Below are 14471 nucleotides of genomic sequence, written 5' to 3' on the forward strand. Positions count from 1 at the left end.
AGGTACCAGCACTGTAGAGAAAGGCGGAACGTCTGTGTCCTCTGAGAGGACCACAGTAGCGGCAGCCGCACCGGGTACGTCGAAAGGAACGTCAATGAAGGGCGATAACTCTAGCTGAGCACGGGAACAGTCAATAACGGCGGAATGTGTAGAAAGGCAGTCCCAACCAAGGATGACGTCATAAGATGAGGGGGCGAGGACGACGAACTCTATTGTGTAGGGGACGTTATCGATAATCAGGCGGGCGGTGCAGGTCGCTAATGGTCGAATGTCCTGAGCGCTGGCGGGGCGGAGGGAAACGGCAGGAAGAAGCGTCGTCAGTTTTTTGAGTCTGCGACGGAGGGGGTGGCTAAGAACGGAAACGGCTGCGCCAGAGTCAACAAGTGCTTCGACGGCGACTCGCTCAACGAACACGGTGATCCCTCATGTAATGCCCATACCAGGGGCCTTTGAGGTATCAAATAAAAAAAATAATGTTGGCGGGCACGGTAACAGGTCTTGAGCGAGTTGCTGGCGGCGCAGTTCTTGCCTGCTGAACTGCGGCCGATAGTTTTCCGCTTCCACTGCGGGTTGGCGGTGGAGCATCGGAGAAAGGAATCATCGGCCAGGGGACGGCGGTCCGTGGGAGCGGAAATGGTAACTAGGAGAACAGGAATCCGGAGTTGGCACATGTGATGCAGGCGAGGAGGACAGCGGAAAATCGCACAGCGGCTCTCGCCTATAATTGTACGGAAGAAGGGCGCGACTGCGGCACAAACGAGCCACGTGGCCAGCGACTCCGCAGGCGTACCAAGCAGGGCGATTGTCTTAAGTGCGCCAGGGATTGAGAGGCTCCGGCTTAGATCGTGGGCGGGCAACCGGACGATAAGTGGTTGGCGTAGGTCGCTGGGGTTCTAACAGGCGATGGGAAGGCCCGTAGAAAGGAGCAGCAGGCGAAGGCCGCGGTCGCGCTACAGCATTCGCGTACGTTAAATGAGCAGTGATCATTGGCTGCTGAGGAGGTGGAGGAGGAGAGGGCAGTACCTCAGCGACCTGCTCCTGTATCACACGCTGGATGTTGGGAGTGAGCGGCGGCGCAGGAGTAGGTGGACTGGTCGACAAGCAGAGCTGCCGGGCGACTTCTTCACGGAAAAACTGCTGAGTGTGCTGGAGGAGCGACTGGTTGTCCAGAGCACCGTCCGCGCGAAGAGCCAAGCAGGGAATAGTTGCCTCTTGAAAGCCACCTCGGCGGGTGGAAAGGCGTTGCTTGCACAGCTCACCGAAGCTTTGGCAGCAGCTTATCGCATCGGAGATAGACTGGGGATTTTTCGTGACGAGCATCTGAAAGGCGTCATCATCAATGCCTTTCAGAATATTTGGGATCTTGTCGGCCTCGCTCATGAAAGCGTTAATGCGCTTGCAAATGCCGACGACATCTTCGATGTAGCTTGTAAAATATTCGCCACTTTGTTGTGCCCGACTGCGCCAGCGTTGCTCGGCACGAGGCTTACGCACAGCAGTAGAGCAAAAGACCTCTTTTCAGCTGGCTTTAAGATTCGCCCGGCTGGAGATGTCTGGCCGGATCTTATACGATGCCCGGGAACTTTGAACGGGGCAGAGCATCTATGCATCTCTGCCCCGTTCAAAGTTCCCGGGCATCGTCTATAAGATACCTTGTGACGATTGCAACTCCGTCTACATCGGAGAGACAGGAAATCTGCCAAGGCAGGTGAAAGAGCACCGAAATGATGTCACAAAAAACCGGACGGCGTCAAGGGCTGTGGCAGAACACGCGCAAATAGAAGGGCATGAAATCGCTTGGGATGACGTGGAAATATTTACTACAGAAAGAAACCTATCAGCGCGGCTGCACTTGGAATCCTTGATAACGCAATCGAATCCCAACACTATCAACACAATCAAGGCAGGGGTAATCTTCACCCGCCTTACGCAAAATCACTACGTCGACTGGACAAAGCCAGATAAGCTGCATCTTAACCGGTCGGTAATTCATTGTGAACAAGGAACGCGTAGCGGTTCCGAAACGTCAACTAACCCCTTTTTGACGTGGTCAGTGACCGATGTTTGCATTCTACTATGACCTAAAACATCCCAGCATTTTAACTGTAATGACGCTTCCAACATCTGGCACATATATTATAAGATTTAACAAACGGAAGAAAAAAATTCTCTATAGCCTCATTGTCGAAGAATTTATTGCAAATCTGAAAATATCCATGTGATGTTTTTGTCCTCTGCTGTCCATTATCGCTTGCTTCTCTTCGTATCCTGATGTAATGTAGTTGTCGCTAACTATTTGTTTGTAATTTTTTTGTATTACAGGTATGCTTACTCCTGCTTGGAGTCAGGCGACTCTGCACTGTTAATAAACAAATAAGTTAATTAAAAAAGTTCTGAGTAGTTACAGAAAGCAAATATACGCAAATTCCTGAGAGACCCTTAATACGAGAAATTCATCACAATAAGTAACTTCGCATGGAAGCTGAGTCGAAGTAACTGTAATAGTTGAGCTCATTTTCTACTGTTGTGGAGCGGGATCTGGGATGGCTCATCGCAGCTGTTGTAAGAAACTATTTTGAAATGGCTGTCACGCCACATTCGTGAAAACTTGTTACGCTTGTGCAACGAGCATTGAGGTGCTCGTCACGTATTTGTAATATGGGAGTAATTACTCACTTACATTCAGCCTAAGGGAGACGCTACTAGCTGCCGAGGGGTGCGGACGTGCGTCGGAATCGCTCCGGACAAATTTGCGTTTTCTATCGGACAGATTCTCTGCAGCGTCCGAAATATAGGTGGACAAAATTTGCTAAGTCACCTGGCCTCCGTGGATACTATTTTAAACCAGGTAGGCCAATTTTATCGCACTTTACGAGACTTTTCTTGTTCACCACATGCAACGGCCGAGCTAGACCTGTCCAGTGTAGCCACGAGTACGGGCCGGGCGCACGCACCTAACCGGCGCCAATGGCGACTGAGGTGGGCCACGGCCCGGAATCCATTAAAGTCGTGGAAATCCAGTTTCCAGAGAAAAAACAGCCCGTATTTCATGATTTCAGAGAATACAACTACAATGAAATCTAGTTTAGAACTCAAAGTTCAACGTTTCGTAACCCGTCTTCTTCAATTAGCAGAGCTACTTCATTTTTTGTGACGCGTGCCGATGTTGTAGCGAGAAATTTCAAACTTCCAAGCACCAGATAACCTGCTCACTGACCAGCCTTGCGTGCAACTACTTCCGCGCTCATTTCTGATGCTGAGCACGTGAAAAGCACAGAGGAAGTGCGTGATGGTAAGCAACTACTTGCTATGCATAGTTTTCCTAATGTTCGAGAAAGACACAAGGGCTGCCATTAATCTTAAACAACAAAATTTCGCTTTGGAATTTTTTCGAAATTTCGCTTAAACAAGCTGAATGAGAGCAAGTTGTACCCATCCTTTCATTTGAATAATTCTTGGTTTGAAAATGAGGAGATTATATCTGGGAGGCTGGAATCGTTGCCTCTAGGGCGTGGAAATTAGTATATGTCGTCAGTTGCAGCAAAATTGATAGAAAACAAAAGAAAAAATTTTCTTCAGGGTGAGCAAAAACTGCCCAACTATGTCCAGTTTTGGAAGATAGGGATACTGCGTTATTTTATTTTTTTGCGCTTGAGCAGCTTTACAAATGAAACATTTGCTAGTACACAATTAAAAATGTTTTTCGTGAACAGTTCTTTAGCACATATAAAACCAAATAGGCTAAATTGTGATAGATAGTGAGCCAGCACAAACATCAAGCATGCTTTAGTGCCTATAAGTTTTCCTTCCTTGCTTGATATAAAAATTACCTAAGCTATTAAAGTGCATCCTATAACGTGGTCTTACCTATCACGTATTTAAATTAACGCCATGCCTTACACATCTGAGCATTCACGGGTCAGAAACTCACCTTTCGGTGGAGCGCATGTCTTTTCGCACTTTTCCTTGGAGAGGTATCTGTTCTTGTTGCCTCCGCAGCCTCCGTAGTAGAAGGTCTCGCACTTGCCAGATTCCGTATTGAACCACCACCTTGGAAGCTTAGCCTTGCAGAGCCCCACTTGTGCTTTTGGAGTGCACTGTTTCACAAACTTTGTAGCCGCTGCAGAGGTAAAAGTAAAGAGTGGTAGGGTTTTGACGTACTTAAACCGAGTAAACGTGTAAAAGCATGTGTATAGCATGCCTGCCTCATGGTTTTGCTTTTCTGGCTCGTCGGCACGCCTTACAACAACATTAGTTCGACAAAGCCGGCAATGCCAAATGCACAGAGCGGGAGTACCACTTTGATACCAATAATATGTATGTGCTATAGTAGTAATAGTTGATTAAGAAGACGATGTGAAATGAACAGTGCCACAGGGTGCATATTAGCTCGACAGTATTACTTCATGAAGACGGCGACGTGCAAATGCACAGAGCGAGAATTTGTTGCAGTTTAACGCGATCGACTGGGGCGAAAGCATAGTGCTCTCGTGCAGCGTCCAGCGAAGCTGATGCGTTCGCGTTCGCCTCCAGGTTGGGGTCATTGTACTTATATATTTATTTGTAGTTTCGCCACGGTCATCATCAAGGTGAAGCTTCAGATTAACTCGGTGAACCGGTTAGACCTCGGAAAGTAGTGCTCCCACACTAAAAGATCATAGTTATGTATCGGGGCACAATAAAGAGCCATAACGAAGTTGTGGATTGCAGGAACCCGAAAATATCTTTATATTTCATAAATTGGGTAGATTGCCAATAATGAGTTTAAAGCCACATTGTATCCATAAAAACACGTGAGCCCTCCATTTACAGAAACCACGCATCCTGTTCTCAAGGTTTCTCGACAAAATACCATTACAGATCCAGAATATGATTTCTTTTCTGTAACTGGTTTTTCAGGTGGCTCTTGTGGAGTAGTCTAGGCGCATTGGCTCCAAGCTATTTCCGTAGCGTTTCCTTTGGATGGCATGTAGGCGTGCCGTTCACAGTACACTCATCCCTGAGGGGCAGAATAACACTAGCTTCGGTGGACATAAGAAAATAGGACAAAGAAGTTGACTACTTGGCGGTTAAGTAATTTCCGATAACTTTTTTTTAGCTATCACCCTTAGGCAAGTGGTGGTCGCCATGTAAGATCTGTACTTGATGCTTATTGACTTCTATATCAGTTTTTAGAATTTCATAAATGCAGTTGTTCTGGGCGATGTGGCCCGACAAATTCTTGTTGCGCCATGCCAAATAGACGAGCGTCCGAAAACAATGCCGGCAAAAAAACCGCTTCTGTACACGTAACCGGTCGAAATAGCCAAATTATGCCGAGCCACAGTGCAGAGGATATTTGCGTTTTAGAAATTATAAAAACTGATACGACTGTTACTAACAACCAGCTACAGATCTTTAATTGCTGTATCAGTTAAAAGTTACTTATCAGGTATTAGTTAACGCGAAGAAGTTAACATTATGCTTTTGAGAGAAACCAGTCATTGGCTGGATTTATTTTGCGCAATGGAGACCATGTACTTGCAAATACTCAAGAAAGGTTATTATGAGTCCTTAAGTGGCGAGAAACACTTAAATCATACCCTTTCGTTGTCAATGCTAAAAATCTTTGCAAAAAATTGTTATGGAGATTAAGGTTAGCACGGGGAAGATGAGAGGAAGATGCAGTGCAGGGATTTAAAAAGGAAAATTTAGCAGCATGCACTGTGAGTCGGTTGCTAAATTAATGAATAGAGCACGCATTGATGGCGATTATCAAAAGCTTGCCTCGACCCGCGATATCTCCAGACGTAAATAATTTTATAAAACCTTGAAATTATTGTGAAGAACGAGATTTTTGTGCTGTCGAGGCTGTTTTAGTTAACTGTGAGAAGCAACAGAGATTTGCCTCTATGGACAAAGTGCCGCATTCTAATCACCAAGCTACGACGTTCCCCGCAAATGGATCATTCCAAACAAAACAAGGAAAAAAACGAAAAAGCACTGCTATTTATTTGAATTCAATTTACACCAAACATTTTGTTCAGTGATGGGACGATTCTGAAATCAATTTTCACGCCGTGAAATTAAAGAGCATTCTCTTCAGCGCCCTTCTATAATTTCAAAAACGTTAAAGCCTGGCCTTTTGAGATAGGATAAGGAAAACATCAGAATCTCCAACGCATGTCGTATTTATCCCCAACGTTTTAACAGTGCAGATAAACCCAAAGCTGAGAGGTAGGCATAACCGGAAAGCATAGCCGAACAAGACGGTTCATATAGGCGAGATGAAATGAATATTCTCGACGTTTTTTGCACACGCAGTGCCTTGCCTAAGCTTCTCTGGTTTCCCCTTACACTACATGATTTCACTTTTATAAACTTGCTGATAAAAACCATCGACAGGCATAGTTTTTGAGAACAAAAAAAAAACGTGGTAGTACTTTACAGCTCGAATTTTTTTTTCATTGCTCAGAAATGTGGATTTTTATTTAGCGGAGGACATTTTGACACTTACGAACTTTGCAAAGTCTTCGTAAGAAAGTTATGATTTTGATCTTCATGTGGCCTGCCAGTCGCTGGACACTGATGAATGCAAGAATTATTTTTATAACCTGGGAAACTCATTTTCGGCGCCGTACAGCTGTCGCACCAGTGCCTTCAGCAAAGAAGCTGAGATCACCTTGTAATGATTTGCTGCCTAGAGGGAATAAACAAGATGTGTAGCGTGCAAGCCGCTCGAGGAAATTGTTAACTTCTCATTTATGTGTTTATATCCCCAGATAGCCAAACTTTCAGCTCAGTTATTTCCAACTGAAGTGGTAACCCAGTAGTTTGATCGTCCGCCTCTCATGACGGGATGTCTACAGACAGTCGCTGGGCAACCCACAGTTGATGAAATGGGCACAAGCTTTCTCCTAGACTAGCGCTTGTCCTGTTTAAGATGAAATGATTGGGAAATCAGTCTCACACCACCTTCAGGGGGCAAGTACACTTCGTGCCATGGCGCTCTGTGGCCACAGATGTCCTTTCGTCATAAAAATGATATCAGTTGAGTCCATCGCACTACAAAAGTCGCTCCCTTAAATCTCCAAATGACCTTGTTCGGCCCCAGTTGCAGCCACGTTATCCTCGCCATTTTGCCTTTTTCTGCCAACCTAATTGTTCGACTGCACATTCTCCCTGTTACCGTTGCTTGCAGTAAAATCTGCTAGCCTAAGGGACCATTGATCAAATTTGGTCCTCATTACAAGCCTTACCTCTGTTTATTGTATCTTGTTTATTTTAGTAAGAATAACATTATCTCGCATTTATTCCCTTCTGAAGACCTGATAATATTGAGCTGATTATTTTCCTTTCCGTGTCTCACTTTTGTTTCCTCACATAATTTCAAGCGTTTTCCTTACACTGCTGGTCTCTCTTGCTATAGTGAAAACATAGAATAATTTACCTTTTGTACTTTATTAGATGTGGATATTAGTAATCTAATCTTCCTAACCTGTAAGTACCTGCCGTATGCTATCCGCACGGTTATTTTTCTCGTAGACAAGCTTTATTTTCTCGAACATCTCGCATGCGATCGACGCCGTTTGCGGAGCATAATATAGCGGACTTGGTTACCTAGTTTTTACTAACGTCACTCCGTCGCAATAGGGGATATTCGAAATTCCGCAAGTGCGCTTTCCCACATAACTATGTTACCATAAATAAGATGGCCGACTTCGCTATAAAGAAACTACGTGGGCTACAGGACAGGCGCTAAAGGTGTGGATGGAATGTAAGAAACGTATTTTGGAAGAATCAAACAAAAACTAGTCTTTCTTGCTTTGTTTCAGCTGGAAACGCATGGTCAGCCATCTCGTTTTGGGCAACATTGTTAAGTGGAAAAGCGCACTTGCGGAATTTTGAATATCCCCTATAAGGAAAACAATCCTCAACAACCCTCCATAGTGCAGTAAGTTACGACACTCTCCGGCACTCACTGCTCCCTACTCAAATGCGTGGAAAACTTTCATTTGCAGAGCATCGACCGTCTATAGAACACCTTCAGGAGAAGTAACAACAAGTACCTTCTCTCACTTTGACATTTGATTTTGGCCATCAGATCTGCCTCAATTTACGATACCGTCTCCTCTCTCTCTCTCCCTAATACCACTTCAAAAGTGTCATCGTCAAACACAATCCTCTTCAGCGGCAGCGAAGCCTACAAATATATAGGCAAACTGTTCCGCTAGCTACGACGAGTTTGGTTTATTGGGTTTAACTTCCCATAGTGACCCAGGCTATGAGGGACGCCGTAGTGAAGGGCTCCGGAAATTTCGACCACCTGGGGTTCACTACCGTGCACTGACATCGCACAGTACCCGGGCCTCTAGAATTTCGCCTCCATCGAAACTCAGCCGCCGCGGCCGGGATCGAACCCGCGTCTTTCGGGCCAGCAGCCGAGCGCCGTAACCACTTAGTCACCGCGGCGGGTTGCTACGACGAGTGTTTCCTTCACCTGTTAGCACCCGTGAACGGCACCTGCATCCGAGTTGAACGTAATTTGTTCCAATCATATTTTGTCATAAAAAATAGTGTGTTGGACATTTCAACAAAAGCGTACAGTAATAGGACACAATTTTAGAATTAAAAACTCAGAAAATACAAGAAACAATGCAGCCAGCGTTCTTGAAAGGCTGAAAACGTAACTTTTCTTATAGCATTAGTCGCAAGAAAATTTAATGGCACCAAGTTCTGACAACAGTTCTTGCTTAAGTAATATATGAGGTAAATGCGTTCGCTATGATTATAGAGTTATCCTGGCTGGGTTCACTTAGCCCTCGAAATCGCTGAATGTTGTACATATTCGCTTCTGACTCTGCGCTGTCAGGTGGGTACTTTGAAGCAAAAAATTTTATTTTCTAGCCTAAGGATATATTAGTACTAACTGAGCAATTACAACAAGCTTTTTTTTTTAAATGCTGAGAATGAAACTTTTGTAATCGCACTAGACGCAAGGTAATTTTATGGGACCAAATTTTGAGAACAGTTTTTGTGTTGCTTAAGTTTGCAATTGAAGTTAATGCGATCTCTTTGATCATATGATTATTGTGGTTGAGGTCATTCAACGCACGAAATTCCTTGAATGTAATACATAACCGCTCCTAATTCTACGCTGCCAACTGGGAATTTGAAAACAAAGTATTTAATTCTGTAACCTATGCTTTATAGGATCCGTTTCATTGAAGTTCATGTCAGAGAGATAGAAGCGACGAAAAAGCCTTTGTCAGTGGAATGTTTTTGAGCAACCCTCTCTTCAGGAACGGAAATTGACGTCGCTGATTACGAGGACTCGGACCACTGTTTATCGATCAGTTTTCTTGATAACAAGTGCCACAGAAAAGGAGCTGTAACGAAAAAGAGCAGAAGCAATTGTTGTAATATTATCCTTTGTGTTGGAAATCCCACGCACCAGGCAGGCGTTCATCCATGAGCATGATGACAGCTTGATAACGGGCGGGCGTTTTGGGGCGTAAACTACTTGTCTTTTTATCGTTTGTCTTGCGACAACGCACATTTCGCCTCTGGTGGTGATTGCAATGAACCTTACCTATAAGCATCTGTCGCCTGATCAAACAAAAGACGTTGTGAATAGGCAGCCATAGGCTGAATTTTTCGCGACGGATTTCTGTATTACAGTCTGTAGTAATACATCCCTAAAAAAGTGAGCCTCGGAGCGAGTGGTGCTCACTGATTATTCGTATCTGAAATGTGCCATATCACAAAATGGCAGTATATTTTTCGCAGGAAGTTATCGCGAGATAACTTACTTTTCGAAAAAAATAAAACTTCAAGGTTTTTCTTAAATAGTAATTATGCTACCCACGTCGAAAGCCATTCAAGCATTCTTGGTCAAAGCATTGCTACTTCACCATTTTGCCCGCGTTGAGGCGACGATTATCACACGAGGGCAGGATTTTGAGTAGAAATGTCATGTCCACCAGCATTAGTCTCCATGTGACACTGCTTTATGCAAAGGTCGGCATGAAATCTAAGTTGCCATTATGGTATCTACTACTTGAGACGTACGGCGGAACTCTAATACCTATGGTACCGTAATTCTTGGAGGAGGTCACAGTGTGTAAGATCAAGAAAAGCCTGTACATCTGAAATAAGTTATTCTACTCCGAATAATTGGGCAGTATTTTCTGGCGCAGTATGCCCATTGCTGGATCATTCCCTGATGCAAGACCGAAACTCCTTGGAGAATAGGTTGGTTAGCATATTGCCATAAAAATGGGACGTACCACTTTTTTGGAAGATCCACTTGTAAACACAGACCACTCTGAAGTCTGTTATGTTCCATCGAAATCATCTATACGACAAATATTTTACGAGAACCTACTTCTCTGAAACGATTGGGACTGCTTTTATTTCATATTAAATATTCGGAGCAGTTTTTTTTTTGTTCTGGTGTTCATAAAAGGCTTCCAAACTGAAAACTAAACGAATTGTATTATGATGAAGGTGTTTTCTTGCCTATCATTTATTTCGTTGAGTCCCAACGCGGTGGCTCACTGGTTATGGCACTCGGCTGCAGACCAAAAGGACGCGAGTTCAATTCCGGACAGGGCGGTCCAATTTCGATGGAGGCAAAATATTAGGCGCCATTGTACTGCGCGACGTCAGTGTACGTTAGAGAACCCCAGGTGGTTGAAACTTCCGGCGCATCTTCACTACCGCGTCCCTTATAGCCTGAGTCGCTTTGGGGTGTTAAAACACCATAAACCTAAACCTAATGTATTTCGTTGAGGATCATATGTTGGAGGCACGAGAATAAACTCTCTGAACTTGTAAATTGACCTTTTAAAATTCTCAGCGTCTCTCTCAACCTGCTGCACCTGTTTATCCTCTATACAAGAGGCGTGTCGATTTTACTCCGATAGCAGCCAGCAAGTAACACTTAGCCTCTTTACATCAACTCGATAGAGTCGAGCCGAGTTAGCTTGTCGGGTAAAAAACCAGTTGTAGGGTTCATGTAAACGCTGTCGGGTCGCGTAAAATAATCTGCAGAGCGGGTCGAGTTAAGACGCCTGCAAGAGGTAGGTTATCTCGATTCACCCGCCTTTCTAAAATCCTCGACGCTAGGCGCCGCTCCGATACTTACGCGCATGAACAGAGTTCATGTAGACACAATGCAAGGCGAATCAGGGGCGAGTCATCTAACCCGACGCTGACTCTACCCGGTTTTTGTCGGGTTCATGCGAACAGTGTAACTGTCACCGAATAGTGCGCACATTTGATAATTTTATTGAAAGCATGTTTCCTTGAAAATATGAACAAAAATTGGTAGGGGATTAACGTAGTTAAACCGAGTAGATGTGCGAAAGCAGGTGTTCATTCTTGAGTTTCAAAGGACACTTAAGCTTCGCCTTAAGCGTATGACGAGGTAGCTGTAGTGGGTTAATGTCCATAAATGCAGAATTGCTCATTCTCTACTCAACATTCATAGATGTGGCGAGTCCTCATATCCCACTACCATCCCAGTGGCGGAGCGGTTAAATGATACACCACTGCACTGGCCAGTGGCGGTTTCTATCACTGCAAACGTTCGAGAATGTGGCACCCATGTTGGCCAATTTGTTTTTGAAAGCAGGGGCGTCCACGGGCCACGGACGACGCGACTAGCGGTTAGACCTGGCGTAGTGTTGTTTTCGCAATTATATAGGAAGTTGAATCAAAACTAAGCATTATATTGCGGTAAAAGCACACCATTGAGCACTGCTTGACCGTAATAGGGGTATTTCTAAAGGTGTCTAGCTACGTAAATACGGAAACTCGACCAATTATAGGCGAGATTGTGGCATGGTAATTGCATTATTCTTTTTTTCTTCGCGTGGCTTCAATAGCTTCGAAGGCTGATTCTGAATAGGACGTTTTGTCGATTCGCTACGGCGTGGCAATACGCGCTGAATACTACTCGTCGGCATTCGTGAGCATGGAGAGAAAATGAATGCGCCATTACAAGCAATCCTAACTACTCAAAAAACATGGAGGGGTACAACGCTGCTGAACCGAATGTGGAGCTCACCGACTTTTATGCCCTGCGCCAGCGGAGCTGGCAGAGGCTTTCCCGCTCCACTCGTTTAAAGTGTGTGACCACAACAGCAGCTTGGGCTTGTTGGTTTTATATCCTGATATTAACAGCGCAGAACGTAGACGCAACACAAGAAGAGGAGCACACACAAAGAGCTCGTTGAGTGCGCTTCTCTACTCGTGTCCCATCTACGTTCTGCCCTGTTAACATGAGGAAGGTTTCATGTGTCGCCCTTGTTGCTGAACGTCAAGAGGCAGATATGGGAATCAGTAGTATATTGTAGTCACTACGCGCAGTGCACTGAAAGAGTTCGCGGGTAATACAGTCGAAAGTCAAGAGGTATCGTCCTGCTCATGTTCGGAACGAATCTTACCGTGAGACCCCCCGCTAGCGCCCTGTTCTATTAAGTTTGATGTTTTCGTCTGTTTAAAATGCCAGGTTTTAATGTTGCACGCCTCCAATTCGTCTAAGCACTGCTGGTGTGAATTTAGCTACCCAGCAAAACGCAAAGATACGTATTCGCCATTTTTCAGTGGAGTTCATTACCGGGCACTTGACGGCGATTACATCTCCATCTTCAACGAGGCGAGAGGAATGGCGCCTCACTTGCCTCCGTGTAGGTTGGGACGCATTTGCGCTTAATAGGACCACCTACTGAACGCACACTGGTCCTTGCGCATCGTAGAACGATTGCCGTTTTCCTAGACGAGCGGATGAATGACTATGTAAAACGTTTTGAAAGGCCTCTCGAACGTTGTTCGTAGCTTAAGGTTGACAGCCGCAAAAACGAGGTTTGTTGAATACGTGGAGCACGTGTAGGGACACAGCAAGAAAACGCGCAAGGCAATAAAACCACAATGTCCGCGCAAGGATGCACAGAAACGAACGAAGCCTGAAAAAAATCTGCAGAGAACACACATGCCGCAGAGTACTCGTAGAGTATAGGCCACTTCTCGACACAGCTTCAAAGTTTCTCATGTTACAATTAATTGATGATGTGTCGGTTGCACCCAAGATATCATTTTCTTTTTTTTTTTGGAGCGAGAAGTACATTATCCTGAAATTGCGCTCTCAGGGTTACAAATTTATAAATTATGTAATATAGATTGAAATTGTGGATCATCTTTTTAAACTGTAATCTATTGACGTATTGCCGAAAACAATTTCCTGCTTCTTTTTGCAAAAGAAAATGTACCAATTCTGCTCATGACGGACATAAAGGTGGTGCCGCAGTTGGACAAGTGTACGACCTCTTTTAAACAGTATATAACAGAGACATAGTTTTTGTCTAGATTTGTGCCGCCAGTGTGTATACGTCAGTTCCTTTGCCATTTTCGCAATCAACAGGCCGGCTGATAAGATTAGTTCACTTGTATTGCACATGCAATTGATCCGGTCGTCTGTCTCCCAACCGCTTTGCCTAAGATAACTGTTTTGGATATCCCAGGGCCATATTGTTCTCGACAATATAAAAACCGGATAGGCCGTAGCGCTACATTTAGTTTCGTCGGTGCCTTTTCAATATGAAGGCCTACATACATCGTACATAATGTAGGACTCGCAGCAGGCCTGCCGAAATTACGTGCGGGGTAGGATAGTGCCACGCGCCCGCAGAATACTATCGGCATTTGACAGCAATTCGAATTCGGCTATGCGTAAAAAACAGATAGTATCGGTGCCCAGTCACCGGGGGTTGAGAGGAACGAGGCTACTCAGGCGGCTTCCCGAGCGTTCCTTCTCCCGGTTTCCTCTCAATCCCTCGGTTCTGTGGCGGCAATCGTACCGGTTCAGCTAATCTCTTACACAGATATCATAAACCATTTACGCCTCTGCAGGAGGGTACTCCCGGGACTCGCCAAGGGTGTCGACAAAACCGAGGAGTGCAACCTTAGACGGCTCCAATGCAGGTCTTTCTTAAATCCCGCATAAAGTTTTCACACAACATTTTTGGTTTCCTCTCGGGAGGTATATCAGATAATAATTATTATAAACCTCGCTGCGTACGATGTATAACAAAAACTTACCTGTGCTCTTAGGGGGCAACGCGGCACTGCCGAGAGCTACCAGAGCAAGAAAGAGAAGCGCTTTGCAGATCTCCATGGCCACACTTGTAATTTGACTTGGACTGCAATGGCTTATTTATAGCCAGCGGCGGAGATCTCTTTTATAGGCAAAAGACTTAGGCTTTGGAAAAAAAATGACACTGAAAATGTTTAACTCAATGCAATTGTTACCCGAAGAATTAAATAGCTAATGCAACAATGCTGTGAACTGCATCTCCGCAGCGTCTGCTCAGTTCATCTCCTATTGTGCATTCCTCCTACTCTTTCTCACAAAAATGAAACTCTAGGTTTGGTCGAGGAGTAACAATGGCATGAAGATCTGCACATTTTGTTCAGCGGCATATTTCTCG

General features: G+C 44.8%; 1 pseudogene; it reads right to left on the bottom strand.

Annotated features, from left to right (window-relative positions):
* Positions 1-3209: 3209 nt before the first annotated feature.
* Positions 3210-14170, bottom strand: LOC149328649 (PI-actitoxin-Afv2b pseudogene; annotated as a pseudogene).
* Between the last annotated feature and the right edge of the window lie 301 nt (positions 14171-14471).

This window comes from Amblyomma mixtum, chromosome 9, assembly GCF_055824585.1.
Source record: "Amblyomma mixtum isolate Tamu chromosome 9, ASM5582458v1, whole genome shotgun sequence".
NCBI lineage: Eukaryota > Metazoa > Arthropoda > Arachnida > Ixodida > Ixodidae > Amblyomma > Amblyomma mixtum.